This window comes from Alligator sinensis, unplaced genomic scaffold (genome assembly GCF_000455745.1).
Source record: "Alligator sinensis unplaced genomic scaffold, ASM45574v1 scaffold992_1, whole genome shotgun sequence".
In the NCBI taxonomy this organism is placed as follows: Eukaryota; Metazoa; Chordata; order Crocodylia; family Alligatoridae; genus Alligator; species Alligator sinensis.
Genome location: NW_005842422.1, coordinates 169091 through 183748, shown reverse-complemented (window position 1 = coordinate 183748; position 14658 = coordinate 169091). Strand labels below are relative to the sequence as shown.

General features: G+C 42.1%; 1 long non-coding RNA gene across 1 annotated transcript in view; it reads left to right on the top strand.

The window, feature by feature from the left end:
- Nucleotides 1-1720, top strand: part of LOC102378720 — a 15014-nt gene extending 13294 nt beyond the window's left edge. The window contains exon 4 of the long non-coding RNA XR_001358560.2: nt 1386-1720. This is a non-coding gene — a long non-coding RNA (uncharacterized LOC102378720). The remainder of the gene's footprint in view (nt 1-1385) is intronic.
- The last annotated feature ends 12938 nt before the right edge of the window (nt 1721-14658 follow it).

Genomic DNA, 14658 nt, shown 5'->3' with positions numbered 1-14658 from the left:
ATTGGTCGTACGTTAGGGCGGGCTGGTGAATGGAGAGGCAGACACAACTTATTGGTTGCAAAAAACTTTACTCACGCCGCTTGCAATCACGACGCAGGTGGTCCGGTCGTCTGAACAACCACGCGAGTTGTTCCAGCTGGCGGGGCCCAAGCCAGTTAATCCGTCCGCAATTCGAAGCTGGCGGGGAAAGGGGTACGTCGGGGTTGCGCTCGGTGACGGGAAGAAAGATCGATAGGTGATCAGTCTATCGATCAGCAGCCGCAAGTCAGATAACTTCAGAGGCACTCTGCAGCGTGCTCAAAGCTCTTCGACTTGGGCGGAAGTTGCGCGGAATTTTAAACTGCCAGCGAGCCAATTATTAGCTGCCACGTATGAATAATTTAGCACTGGCCAATAGCGGGGCACAAATTTACATTCGAATAGCAGGAACTCTTTGCACCGTGCATTTCTGTGCTGCAAAGAAGAAATGCATCCTGCAAAGGAAACTGCAAATTGGCGGGAACTCTCTCCTATACGCGGGTTCTCAATTGCAGCAGAACACTCTGCCATGCAAAGGAGCTCTCATGTGGCCAGGAAATTCCATAGTGCCGAGGCACAAAAAATCACTGGGTTGTGACAACTTCTACAGCACGGGCAATTTCTTTGATTAACATTCCAGAGACTGTATTGTTTCTCTAAGATATGGATAAACAAGGGGTGTTGGACACTGATTTATTTAACCAACAGGTTCATGAACAAAACCTTAGTTCTCCTCATTAAGTGGCTTGATTTCAGAAGATGTTACTGTGTAGCAGTAATAAATTATTACTCCCAACAAGCAATTATAGTTATCTGGCTATACTTGGGGAAGGGTAATTTACATTAAAATTCCTTCCTTAAGTTACTTTTCAGGCAGTACAGCAATACATAACCTCTACCTATGAATGGTACCTTTGGGAACCAACCAAGCACAATGAGAGTACTCTCTGATAGTCCTGGAGCTGAACACATTTTCTTTTTCTTTTTTTTAATCTAAGATGTGATTGGATTACTCCTCAAAACCTTTGACTTGACCACCAGAGAGAACCATTTTCCATTTTTTTTAATAAAACAGAACAATTCTGGTGTAGAGTTTGCTCAAGGCTTTGGCCCTTCCCTGCTACAGCAGCTAATTTGTGCAGGTCATATAGGAACTAAACAGCCTTCTCTGAGAAATATTTGGTCCTTTTCTAACATGGAAATGAGCATGAGTCCAGGAGAGCTTGTAGATGGGCTTTTATTCTTTCTATGTTACAAAGTCTGAAACCAGAGATGAGTATTTTTCCAAATGGATTAAGATTTGAAAAATAAAACCAATTCCATAAGCTATATTTCTGCTCTACTTTTCAATACTTTCAAACCAACAGAATGATGATCAGAGAAGCAAGAATTAAAGTATTTTGGAAGTGTCAAAAGAAGACTTGACAAAATGGTGCCAAGAGTTGCCAATGATGCCTGTGCTACATTTAAAATGGCTGTTTGAGGAAGAGAGCAGCCCCTCTTTGTGCACATCCAAATGACAAGTAAAAGGGCTGATTCCAACTTAGATAACATGGAAGTTGGCATTCAGAAAGAGGTATGTTCTTCTTTTTCTGATCCAGTCAGCAGAGGGAATGTCTTACCTGTATCCCAAGAAAATATTTCTTCTATGCACATAAAGTCTGTTGGGTGCTTTGTGAATTTAGTGTGTAGTTACATGAAAACGAAGCCAAGCAAGTAAACTCCATTGATACCTTTGCCTTCAGAGAGATGCATAAAGATAATACTGGAGGAGGCAGTGGATATTTTGGTAATAAGCTCTTACTCAGAAAAGTGTATACATTTGATTGTTAGAGTCTAAGGTTCATCTCTACCCTGCCTTCTGAATAATATAGCTAACTGCCTCTCTCTTTGGGAAATACTGATAACTAGTGTTATTAGTTACTCGAGTTATTAGTATTACTCATACCAATTCCATCTGCTGGCCAAGACTTTTAGGTTAATTCACAAGGAGAAAATGGCCACCATACTTTTGGTGGTGAATGTGTGCCTATTTCAAAGAGCCATGCCCCTGGAGAATGGGAAAACAAAATAATGAACTTATACTTAACTTGTTCTGAGAAAAGCATAACTTTGTCTATACTGGAGATAGTCTTTGTATAGGGACTTCAGATACCAAGGTAGCTGTGAACACTGGACTCCTCTACTAACCAAAGGAGAACACTGTAGCAAATGATAAATTGGTAAGTGAATCTCACGAAGCAATCGGCATCAGCATATTCAACAGCACCTTTCAAGCAGCATCACTTCTTCAGCACCCAAGGGAAAGTAGATATTAATGGCCAGTTTACTTCTCAGCTGTTAATAATGAATCCAGTTAGTATTTCATCCCAATTTAACATTTCTATTTACTATGAAGGTACCCAGAAAGGCACTACTAGAGAGATTCCTTCATTCATTTTAAAAATAAGATCGCTTTAGTAATGATCTATATGAAACAGAGATGGCAGCCAACTGGAATTTCAAATCTCCCCACTTCTTAAAATAAATTCTAGATGAGTGTTACATCTGCTGTTTATTTTTCATTTTGGGATTGGAGTAATTGCCTCTTCCTTCCTTTAGCACACACCTTCCCTTTTTACAGAGTGAGCATCAGCCTCCAATGCTCTTCAGGCTTTTGCCTGAAATGTGATGCCCATGAGCCTCATTCCCACGTGGCTACTACTGGGCTATAATTTGAGTTGCCTGAAGAATAACCTCTCCCAAATCTCTGGAGCCATTTGAAATGGAAAATAACATAGACTCTATATCCTGCTATATAGAGTTTTCAGTTCAGTTGGCTTTTTTCTAATGTTTTAATAAGCCTCTCTGGTGGATGGGTATGAGAGAGAATATATTGATATTCTACTCCTGCATGCTTCTTGGGACATAGACCATCCTTTTCTAACATGTGGAGTTCTTAATTAGCTCTGCAGTAAAGTGTCATTGTCTACACGAGTGGTGCTATTAGGCCAGAGCAAACTAATTAACTCTGCTGTAGGATAGTACTGTTGGACACAAGTACCATTCTATTTACTCTGCTGCAACCCACATGTAGATGGTGATGGGCTGGCTGGGGCAAGAGGGTGCTATATTGTGAGGCCTTTTGCTGGCTAGCCACATACTGTAGCACCCTCGTTCCCCAGCCAGGCCCTCCACAGCACACTGAGTTGTGGGGGAGCAGCTCTGGTGGGCTGGCAGACTGACCTCCCTGGGCCCTCTGCCATCCAGAGCTGACACCTTAGCTGAATGTGCTGTGGTTCCAGGTACACATGTAAATGCTGCACCCAAGAGCAATAAACTACAGCTTGAACTGCACCAAAGTTTATTGTATCAAATTAATTTCCTGTATAGATGCACCCTGTTTGTATAGCACTTAGTAAGAACCTGGTCCATGATGGGGCCTCTTACACACTATCGCAACACAAATAAAATAATGAAAGCTACTATCTGATGGCTGACAGACAGATAGCCAGACAACATATTGTTATTATCCAGCAGCTGGGTTTTTTTTCTGTTGACCTGCTAATGTTTGGGAGCAGTTGTCTATTTTTTGGAGACATTACTACTGGTATTTGTAGTACATCCTAAGAGAGAGTGGGGCCCAATTATACCTGACGTTATGCAAACACACAGTAAGAAACAATCACTATTGCAAGGATTTGTAGCACAGGGGTCAACGCAGACAAGGTTTGGGTATAAATTTAGCTATGCATTTTAGGATTATTCCCCATGTGAGTTAAGGGTATGAAGGTCTGGTCCTTCGTTAATACTGTATGGATATGCACACACAGGGGCTTGTTACATGCTGTACTTTGTGCTGCTCAGATGTTGATTGGTGTTAGTGCTGGCTCAAATTGGAGCAGTTGGCTAGAAACCTCTGACTGTCACCTACCTGCACAGGTGTGACTTTCCACTAAAGAGCTGGCTAGCAGGGCTGGACTAGGAGCTACAGCTATGAGTTGCCACTTCTGTGCTGCTATGCCAGGCCAGGTTTCTATCCTTGCTCTGGGTGGGGGGGTGTGAGAGATGCTTTGGGGAGAGGAAACATGAAGCTGGGAGGTGGAGAGTTAATGGGAAGGGGGGGTGATGTAAAGGGAGGTGGAAAGGAAATGGGGGTGGAGGAAGGGTGGTGAAATCAAGGAAGTCAGCCACTGCACAGCCCTGCTGCTGCCTCTCACTCCTGACCCACCGCACCCTGTCCCCCAGACCTGCTGGTGCCCCTCACTCCCAACTTGCTGCAGCATGTGGGTTGCAGCCCCGCCACATGTGCGCGCGCGCACACACCTGCCAGCAGCTGCTGGGGGCTACGTCCAGAGCATGTGATCCCTTAACAGCCAATCACCTTTCCCCTGCTGCCCCTAGCCCCAAGTAGACAAGCCAAACAGTGACAGGGGAAAGCAGAGGCAAAGCAAAAATTCAGAGATTTGCTTGCATTTTAAAAACCCACCCAGACAGAGGACAGGGGGCCAAAAAAGAGAACATGTCCAGGAAAACCCAGACCTATGGTAACCCTACTCATGTTTTAAAAAATTGGGATTTGAGATGGGGTGGGAGGGGGGCTGGACATGCTTTCTGGGGTGGCTAGGAGGTGGGACGGGTGAGGTAAGGTGCTTTTGGGGTAGCTACTGCCCCTGCCCAAGGAAGACCCAGCTCATGAGGACCTGATCTGACTGCCTACTTTGTTTTCTTGTCACTCCTGGACCCATTCATGCCCTATGACCTGGCTAGCTGTCATGTGCTCTGCAGGCTGTTAGCATAGGGCTATATCTCTGTGGGTGGGAAGGTCAAATCCCCAGGGATGGGAAGGGGTGTTGGCTTGATACCAGAACTGCACCCTGAGACCTAGAGTTCAGGAAGTGGAAAAGTTGTCCATATAGGAAAGGAGGGTGGAGGAGTGGACACACTGCATCCTGGGATATGGAAGGACTGCAACTTGGGTGGCTTGTCTGTGGGGAATGGGCACACATTAATGGAACATCAGCCAACTAACACGCATCAGAGATAAACCTGACCTGGAGTGGCATAACTTTAAGCTGCCTTAAGTGTGCTTAAAACTAGTTTAAGGAGTTAATGTGTGAACAATCCAGCAGTTAAGAGCTCCAAAAGCCACCTAAAATTAATGTGTAACAAGGCCCAAAAATGGCATGTCTCCAACTCATTGGACCATACAATAGAGGCCTCCTTGAAAACACAACCCTCTCACTTGCAGAAAAATACCATGCAGTTGTGTTCTGGTGTGTACCCAAGGTATCTGAGCCATACTCTTTTGGGCTCAGGAGTGTTTAAATACATGAGGGACTGGTGCCTTCTGAATCTGAGGGGGCACCCACAGAAGGCACCAACGGTGGCAGCCCTGTCGGGGGGGCACTAGGCCTACTGACCGCATAAGTGTTGGCCATCAGGCGAGGCACTGGCCCCGTCAGGGGGAGCACATGCATCCCCATGCACCCCCTACCAGTCACCTATGTTTAAATAGTAACTACGACAGGTTTTCAGCATGAGGCACATGTGGAATGGAGATGAGTAGGTGGGATGTGTTTTCCTGACATCACACCATAGCACAGTCCAGTGTTGTGAAGACATGCCTGTAGTCTGTTGCCTTCCTAGGGCTCCATGTCATCAACATGTTTTTGCCAATAAAACCAAGTATGCCAAGCTGTATTAGAAGTTGGTGTGTCTAAGCAAGCTTCAATTCTGCTTCAATAATGTAATAGTATTATTATCAATAGTATTCACCACAAGATGGATTTTGCTGTGGATTTATTACAATACACTCCCATAACTGGTTACCTGCCTTAGGGAGCAAACAATAAGCAAAGCTTTACCTTAAGGTGAACAGGGAGAGACTCCTGTAGGAAATGATTCCATCTCTGAGTGTGTGGCTTGGGAAGGGGAGGAGGAGAAAGTGTGTGTGTGTGTGTGTGTGTGTGTGTGTGTACACACATAACAGTTTAGACTGAAGTGACAAGATTTAGAAAATGCTGACAGTTGGGATCAGGATTGCAGAAAATCTAGTAGTTATTTAGCTGCTTAATCAGGTGCTCAGCTCCTGGCCCCACAACAACTGCAACCAAAATTATACCTGAAATCTAAAAATACCCTGATACTTACTCTTATTTCTCTATATTTAATACAAGCCTGGAGACCATACTCTGATAACTAATTCTATTTAAAAAAATCTGGGATTGATTCTCCAACAGCTATCCAGGAACCTAGTACTTTTTCTTCAAGACATCCACTGTCTTGCCTTTGAAGGCAAAGGAATTCAAACACTCTGCCTTCAAGAAACTTCCCTTTCATTGACAAACACAGAGAGAACCTGAATGAGTGACTGAATGAATGAATGATTGGCTCTTGAGCTACAATATATTTTTCTTAAGATTGGGAAGGCATCAGCCCTTTAGCTTTGGCTCCTATTATTAGCCCCTATTAGCATTATAATTATAAATACCTGGTAAATTTCTCCCTTTGATCTAGCCCGCATGTCACTCAGTAGTCTTTTTAAACTCTAGATTTTCCCCTCTCTGTCTTGACATTTTCCATTGTCTTCATCCTGAATACCTTCCTTGCTGTTCTCAAAAGCTGGCCAAAAAAACACTAAGAGGATAGATTGTAGTATCAAGTACCATGGCTTCAGGCTCTGAGGCAGCTGCCATGTTCTAAAAGCTTCCTTTATTCTTTCCAACCACAGCTTTCCAATTGCATGAAGGACAAATATTCACTTCTCTCCCTTTACCTTTCATGGAAAAAAAAAGGCTGAGACTGACAATAAACCCTTCCCTCTTTGCAGCCTGACCCAGTGGACATTAATACACCTTGTAATTGCTTGCCTCTGTTGGTTTTAGTCCTTTGCCCTTTTTTCCTTTCTTTTTGTACATCAGCTTCACCATTGCAACTATTCACTCTATTCCCAGTGCTGAAATCTAAGTCTCAAATGCAAGCAAAATACTCAGCCATTCATGACAAATTGAATGGCTTAATTTAAAAGGGAAGATAGCACCTCATCTAATGTTACTATTCAGTACAATAATCTCCATCACTAGCTCAATGAAGAAACCAGTGTGTCTTGAGTTCAAGTACAGACTATGCTATGATCTATGGGTTTGAAAGGACCAGAAAGAGCACCTTTCTGCCTTTGATGCCAACAATACAATGGCCAGTATTTGTAAAAAGCCAAAAAATAATATTCTACTCTATGCTGATCCTGGCAGGGTCTCAACTAATAACTTGCAAAAAGCTAAAATAAGCTAAAACATTCTGCAAATATGGGGCTGGATCCTTAGTGTGATAAATCAATGTAGCCAATGTAGCTACACCAATTTACCGTGGTTTAGGTGCTACCCCTAAATTAAACATTTCTGTTCATACTTAAAAAAAAAAATGAGCAGACGATCTGTAGCCAGCGTTTTTTCAAAAAACCCTTTTGCATGCATAACTGAGTTGCAGGTGAGTAGTACGTGTACTACTGCCATCTTCTGGATGAATTCAAATAACAGCTATTCAAATATATATTTTTAGGTGGATAAGTTATATAGCAGTAAACTTTGGTAAACTGTGATCAACTTTGATACCTATGACAGTTACTAGCAAGTCTGTTGCAAAAGGCTGCATATAAGGAGTAATTTTTTTCTTTAGGCATGCACTTGAATGGGTCTCCATGATGTGTGCTGTCAGACTTATTAAATATTCTCCATCAGAAATTTTTGCTGATTTCAGCAGAAAAAATTTGCAGCAAAGCTCTGCTTTTCTTGATATTACGTTCCCAGAAAGCAGAAAACCTGAAGTCCAAAATTTGCAGTTGTAAACGGAAAAAAAAACCCTATTTGGGGGGTTTTGATAATTTTCTTCTGCTCTTCACTGGTTTCAGCTGAATATTTTCAGTTGTCTAAAAACATATGAAAAAAATTGATTTTTTTCCTACAAAATTTAAGAACACTCAAAGAAACAACACTTCAGTGTTTTGACCAGCTGCGTTGCACACTGGGTATGCTGATAAAAACCTGTTATACAGAAAGCTGAGCAGTTCCTAAAATAACCATTCCCCCCCCTGCTAATTCTATTGGCATTAACATAAAGGATTTAATTATCTATTTTCTACAATGTTTGTAATGATTTACTTCACTCCAAAGTGAGTGTGCAGTGGGTGTAAAATGCCACCAGATAGGAGAAGAGCTCATTACTTTAAAGTGCAGCTCAAATAATATTTAGGGTTGCTGATCTTTTTCAAACCCTGCTATCTGAAAGTATGGCCAGGATAAGATCAATTTGTTTGCGTTCTGCCAGAAACATTCACCAGGAAGTAGGACCAGTATGTACATCTATCAGTTTGCTTAGGGGCAGTGAGTAGGCTGAAAATTCAGGGTTCCTTCTGAGGCTAGATGTCAGGCTGCAGTGAAAAATTGGTGGTATATTTAAGTGGTCTAATAAAAGTTACCACATTTACCCAAAGAACCTTGCCTGCTATATAATATGGATTCAGAACATATCCCTGCTGCTTTAGATAATAGATAATGTCTCCCACAAATAAAGAAAGTATTAATGAGGCACACGGTTGGAGTGATCTGGGTTGTTCTGAAGATTTTTTTATTATCACACGGTTGGAGTGATCTGGGTTGTTCTGAATATTTTTTTATTACCCCTGCCACTCACAAATGATTGACAGAATTACTCAGACGTAAACCTGTCAGTTGTATGAATGCAACTCTCTCTAAAGTGAATGTCACTTCTGTGAGCATAGATAAATGTCTAAACACCTATGACATCATAGGTGGATCTAGGATATTGTTTCTTTTTTCAAATAGAAAACAGAGCTTGAAGCTGTTGACTCTACAAAATGTTCTTTTTCAGGGCAGACAGAGCCGAAGACAAAGCCTGGGTTGTAGTATCTAGTACTCTGGCTTCATGCTCTGAATCAGATCCTCCTTTTCTAAAGACTGTCTGTTCTTTGCACAAACACATTCCAAGCTGCCTGAAGGACCAAGCTTCAGTTTTTGCCCTTGCAGGATGAATGAGAAAAATGGCCTTAAAAAATTACATTGAACTCTGATATTACACTCTAATAAATTATTGGATTTGATCAGAGTTCTTTGGTTAAGGTAGAGAATCTTACCACCTGTTAAATACTGAGACAAAGCAAGAACAGCTGTTGACAGATGTGGAAAAAAACAGTGATTTACCGGAAGAGGCATTGTGTTATTTTGACCTGGCTAGATCATGCAGGAGTTTTTGGCATTTTAATCTAAAATTTATTTAATCAGCTATTAGATAGAAGCATTAAACCCCCCCACTGAAGCATGTGATCTATACAGATGTAACCCTTCTGCTGGGCATTGGTCGGCAGCAAAAAAGGGCCAGGTTCATATTTTGGGGTACCCTATAAATTATCCCAGTGGCTTGAGCCCCCACCCAGAAATCTGGGAACACTAAATTTGATAGGGTGTTCCATAGAAACAAAAACACCTCCTCACAAGCAGTGTAAACACAAAACCCCAAATTGATTACAAAAAATAAAAACAACCTCCCCCCCACAAGTATAATTTTAAGACACTACAAAGCAAAGTCTATAGTTGGCACCCTTTTGGGGGAAGCTTCACCCATACTGAGGCAGTCTGGGACTTGCGGCTCTTCAACAGGTAGTTCCAGGGGCCTGAACCCCTATTCCTGCCCTTCAGCAATAGGCTGGGGGAGAGGGGGCATACTGGAGAGTCCTGAGCTGCTCCTTGCGTTCACTACATCATGGGGAGCCGCTCAAGAGTGCAGCTCCTTCTGGGTTGCAAGGGGCTCCATTGCTCCTGGAGACATGGTAGAGTGCCAACCTCCACTTCCACATGGTGGCTTTGAGGGATTAACTGTGGCTTTCATCAGCACACTGCACCCCAAAATTTCTAGTCCCAATCCCAGCTCTGCTGGGTAGAAAACTGCAAAAGAACTCAAAGGAAAGGTCAGGTCTATCTGGGCTTGGGCCTGAAGTGCAACTAGCGCCCAGCCACACCACTTGGTTGGGACATAAACTACAAAAGGGACAAAAGGAGGCCCAGGCCTATCTCACTGGGCCTGAACTGGGCAGCAAAAGCTGGCCAGGCCTATACTACATTGAGACCTGTAACAAGAAGTCCCAGGTCTTACCCTGGCTCAAACCATGCCAGGTTCCACCCTGGCCCAAATCTGCCAGCCAAACATATGGCTGGGGTTCAGCCACACAGCTAGGCTGAAATGCAATAGCTGTGAAACAGCAAAAAAGGCCCAGGCCTATGGCTGCAGCCTTGACATCTAGTCTCAGCCACACCACTATGCTGAGACACTACAGGCATTTTTACACATGCTCCGGGAGGCATGAGGGAGATGGGGGTGCTTTAATTAGAGAGCGCTTTTAATTAAAAGCCTGAGCGTCACATGTACCAGCATCCCCCACGCTGAAAAATGGTGCTGGGGCACTTTGAATAAAAGCTCATCCAACAGATTCATCTATGAGATTTGTTTTATCTCCTGGTTTTGACTGAGTTAAGCATAACCCAGAAAAAGTCTTTCTTGAAGTACTTTGCTGTTTTTAACTAAAATTGGAAAGTGGTGATTTGTGCAAACAAGAAAAAATCTTATCAAGTTAAGCAAATTTTCTAATCGCCACAAAGCTTTTTTTTTTTCTTTTGGGCTAAAGCTAGTTCTTGTTTTGTTTAAACTAATCCTGTCTCCTTAACTCCTACATGCAGACATTTTCTTCTCCATCGGTGTATCTACATAAGACGCTGACTGTGCAATAGCCAAAAAATACTACACAGTAGCGCGTCACAGCATGGACAGTGAGACTTCACTACTGTGCAATATTATTAGGCTACTGTGCAGTAGCATCACCTAAAAGATGTTCACCAGCGCTACTACGCAGTAACTGGTTACTGCACATTTATTTAGTACTTGATTATGCAGGTACTAAAATAACTGTGAAGTAATGACTGTGCAGTAGTGTCTCATGTAGATGGACCCTCTGGAGCTCAGAATGTTAATGATTATTTCATCCAATTGGAAAACTAAAGTTGTATATTTCTATGTAGGCATTTATACTGTGCTCATTACAGTATTGAGAACTATGGACATAGTTCTGGTCCACTTCTGGGTTCACCACCGAGCATGCAGGGGCCTCCCCTGTGCTCCTTTGGGATGCTCCATCCACCCCACCATTGCAGCATTCATGAGTTCTGCCTGGTACCTCAAGGTATGTAGAAGAAACATTTAAAGCTGTGTGTCTGTCCAAATCACTGATTCTTTAAATCAGCACTGCATCTTCAGATTCAGATTCAGCTCAATTGAATCAGGACAGTGATCCGCATCAACAAATCGAATCGCTGTCCTCGATTTGGGCTGAATCTGAATCCCAATTGAATACGGCCCATTTCGCACACCCCTACTGACCACCTTCTGCCAAGATGATACAGACCCATCTACTAGCACTCTCTGGGTTTGACCCCTTAGCCAGTTCCCATCCCACTTGACCATGGACTCTTCCAGCCCACAATCCCCCAGTTTATTTTATAACAGTGGCATGGGAGACCATATTGAAAGCCTTTTTAAAATCCAAATATATGACATCAACCATGTCTCCCACATCTAAGCAGTTCATTACTTGATCATAGAAGGAGATGTGGTTGGTTAGACATGACCTGCCCACAATAAAACCATGCTGGCTATCCTTCAGCATTATGCCTTTTTTCCAATCTCTCACAAATTGACTTTTTGATAATTTTTTCCAAAGTTTTACCCAGTACTGAGGTTAAACTGACCAGCCTATAGTTTCCCGAATCCTCCTTTCTTCCCTTCTGAAAGATTGGCATCACATTGGCCCTTTTCCAGTCTTCCAGGATCTCTTCCAAAAACCATGAGTCTTCAAATACCTTTGTCAATGATCCTGCAATGACTCCAGCCAATTTCCTCAGCACTCTCAGGTGTAGTCCATCTGCTTCTGCTGACTTGAAGACATTCAGCCACTCCAAGTGTTTCTTCACCAGTTCGACACTGCCCATTGGGCTTTTTTAAAGAAAGCTGATATGCTGATAAAATCATGTCTTTCCAGGACTTGAGTTCTTTAGGTAAAACAATAGTAACACCACATGAGCTATTGCCACTCCATTGTGTTGGTATCTGTATAGCTAAATACAAGAATTAAAAAAATAAGGGGAAGGCCTGTTTCCCTGAAAAATCAGGATATTTTTGTTCTCTTTCTCTATTAAGATGTCAATCAATGATATATGAGTGCTTAGAAGCCATCCCATTTTTTCTGCATATCTGGCCAGATCCTTAGTTGTTGTTCACTGTAGCTCCATTAAAGTTAGTTAAGTTAGTTATGCCTATTCACACTAGTTGAGGAGCCATCCCAAAATATCTGCTCTTCAAAAAAAATAAAAAGTTCCAAGAAAATGAGCTTATTTTCATATGTGCAACATGAAGCAAAATGAGTCAGGAAAAGTTGCATTTTACATGTGACCACCAAATTGTGGTCTGTTTATTGCCACAGCATAAAGGCCTTCCTCGGGGCATTATAGAAATTGCTCCTGTGTTACTAATTAAAAAAACAAACAAACTCATAATATGGCTGCATAAAGAATATCTTGGGCAATTATAAGTTTTACAACCTACAGTCTTGTAGCTCTGGATACACTGGAGGCTTGTAGCGATGGATTACTACAACTCACCTTATCTTACCCTAAATTTTAAAATTAAAAATGAGTGTCAAACTAAGATCATTTGCATAGCCAACCAAGAATATTCTTGTGGTTGTTATTAGGGTGTCCTGCTTCTTCTCTTCAGTATCTTTTGAAGTTCTTAATCTCTGCAGTTAAAAATGATCCTAGTGGTCATTAGCTCAGATCTGCAGGGCTTATTACAAGGCCTGGTCCCTCAAGGTTGCTGACACAGCCTGTAAGTTGATGTCAAGGCATGATGCCTCACATGGTGGTGCATGTACACCCCCTGAGAGCACTGATGCACACCCTGGGGACTGGGAGCACTGCGGCAGGACCCCCTCGCCCCCCCCCCCGGTCAGTGAGATTGGCTAAGGGGTGACCCCCTCTCCCCCCCCGGTTGGTGAAATTGACTGTGGAGGGACCCCTCCTGTTGCCAGGGGCGGGGGGGAGGGGCATGTGCCCCCCCGACTAAGGTGGCACAGTCACCCATGCATATAGTGAAAGTGGTGCCGGTCTTTTAGGAAGATGTCCATTCTTGATAGAAATAGTCCAAGTCTTGGAGAAGTCAATGCATCCCTCAGTCATTAATTACAATGTTTATTTTGTAATCTGTGAAAATGTTGATACCCAACTGGGTTAGCTGTTCTAGCATTATGGGACATTATAGCTGTACCTAAACAAAGCTATGGTTGCTATAATGCTTGGAAGATGGCAAGACAGTCCCCCACAGAGTCTAAAAATGACTTCATTTAAAAGGTTCCATTAACTGTAACCTAAATACTCTCATCAGGAAAGACAAACCTTCTGGAACACTTACAATATCTATAAATAAGTCACAATTTAGTAGTTAGAGATTATAAGATTTTTTCCCATTATAAAAACAATTTTGCCTCTCTCTTCTTATTATCATCAAAAGATTATTTTTGCCTGAATTTTTTACAGGTAGCCTCTTGAAGACTGATGTGGAGTGGAACAGTTATTTGTGATGATTTGGGTTGTAAAAATGACTGATATTGCTTTCATTATTTTGCTGCCATCCCATATGCACATAATGGCCCAGTTTAGCAACTCTAACTATGCTGCTGTTTTCACTAGATCTCAAGAAGCATTTGTGAAATGGAAACCACTACACTATGTTGTTTGTAAAGTGAGGCTAGATTCTCATCTGGTATACATTGTATTCATTTTGTTGAAGCTAATAAAGAAATACAGGTTTACACTAGTTGAAAATCTAATACTGAGTATGGAGCTCTGTACGGTTCACAGGGCTCTGTGGTCAATATATGACTCGTGTTGATTATGAAAATAGTTTGGTTTTTTAAACAATATCCACTCCTGTTTTTCAAGGCTGTTGAGTGAGTCACTATTGTCCTGTCTTGTGGTCCCAGAAGGTAGGAGATTTTAAATTTATAAAAGCTGCAACAAAAAAGGGTAATTGTTGAGGATGCATTTCATACCAAAATGATTGAACTATGCCTTTTAAAAGACAAAAGTGGAAATGTCTTAACATGCATTAATTGCCTAATGATAATTTGTCTGTTTGAATAGGGTGGAGTGGTATGTAAGTTGCTTAACAGCATTACATTTTCCCATGGCATAGCACTGGTGATATGGTTATGCTATAATTAAAGGGTTATATAAATAAGCCATTGGGAAACAAATTAATTTATTTCCTTGGCGGGGCTGGTTATGTAATTTAGAGCTTACATGCTCATCTACTTTCTCTTTGAAGCAAACAGAGCCCTAAATCCAACCCCCCCTGATTGTTTTAAAACAATTTCAAAACACGTTCAAGGAATGCAGATGTTAAATGTGCTGCAGCTTGACCTTCCTTGAAGCAGCCTTGCCTTTAATGAGAAAAAGCTGGAGAGCAGAGTGGGACCTGGCTTGTTAAACAGTTTTATGGTATGTTTATTACTGTATCAGAAAGGGCTTTTGAACAGGCACG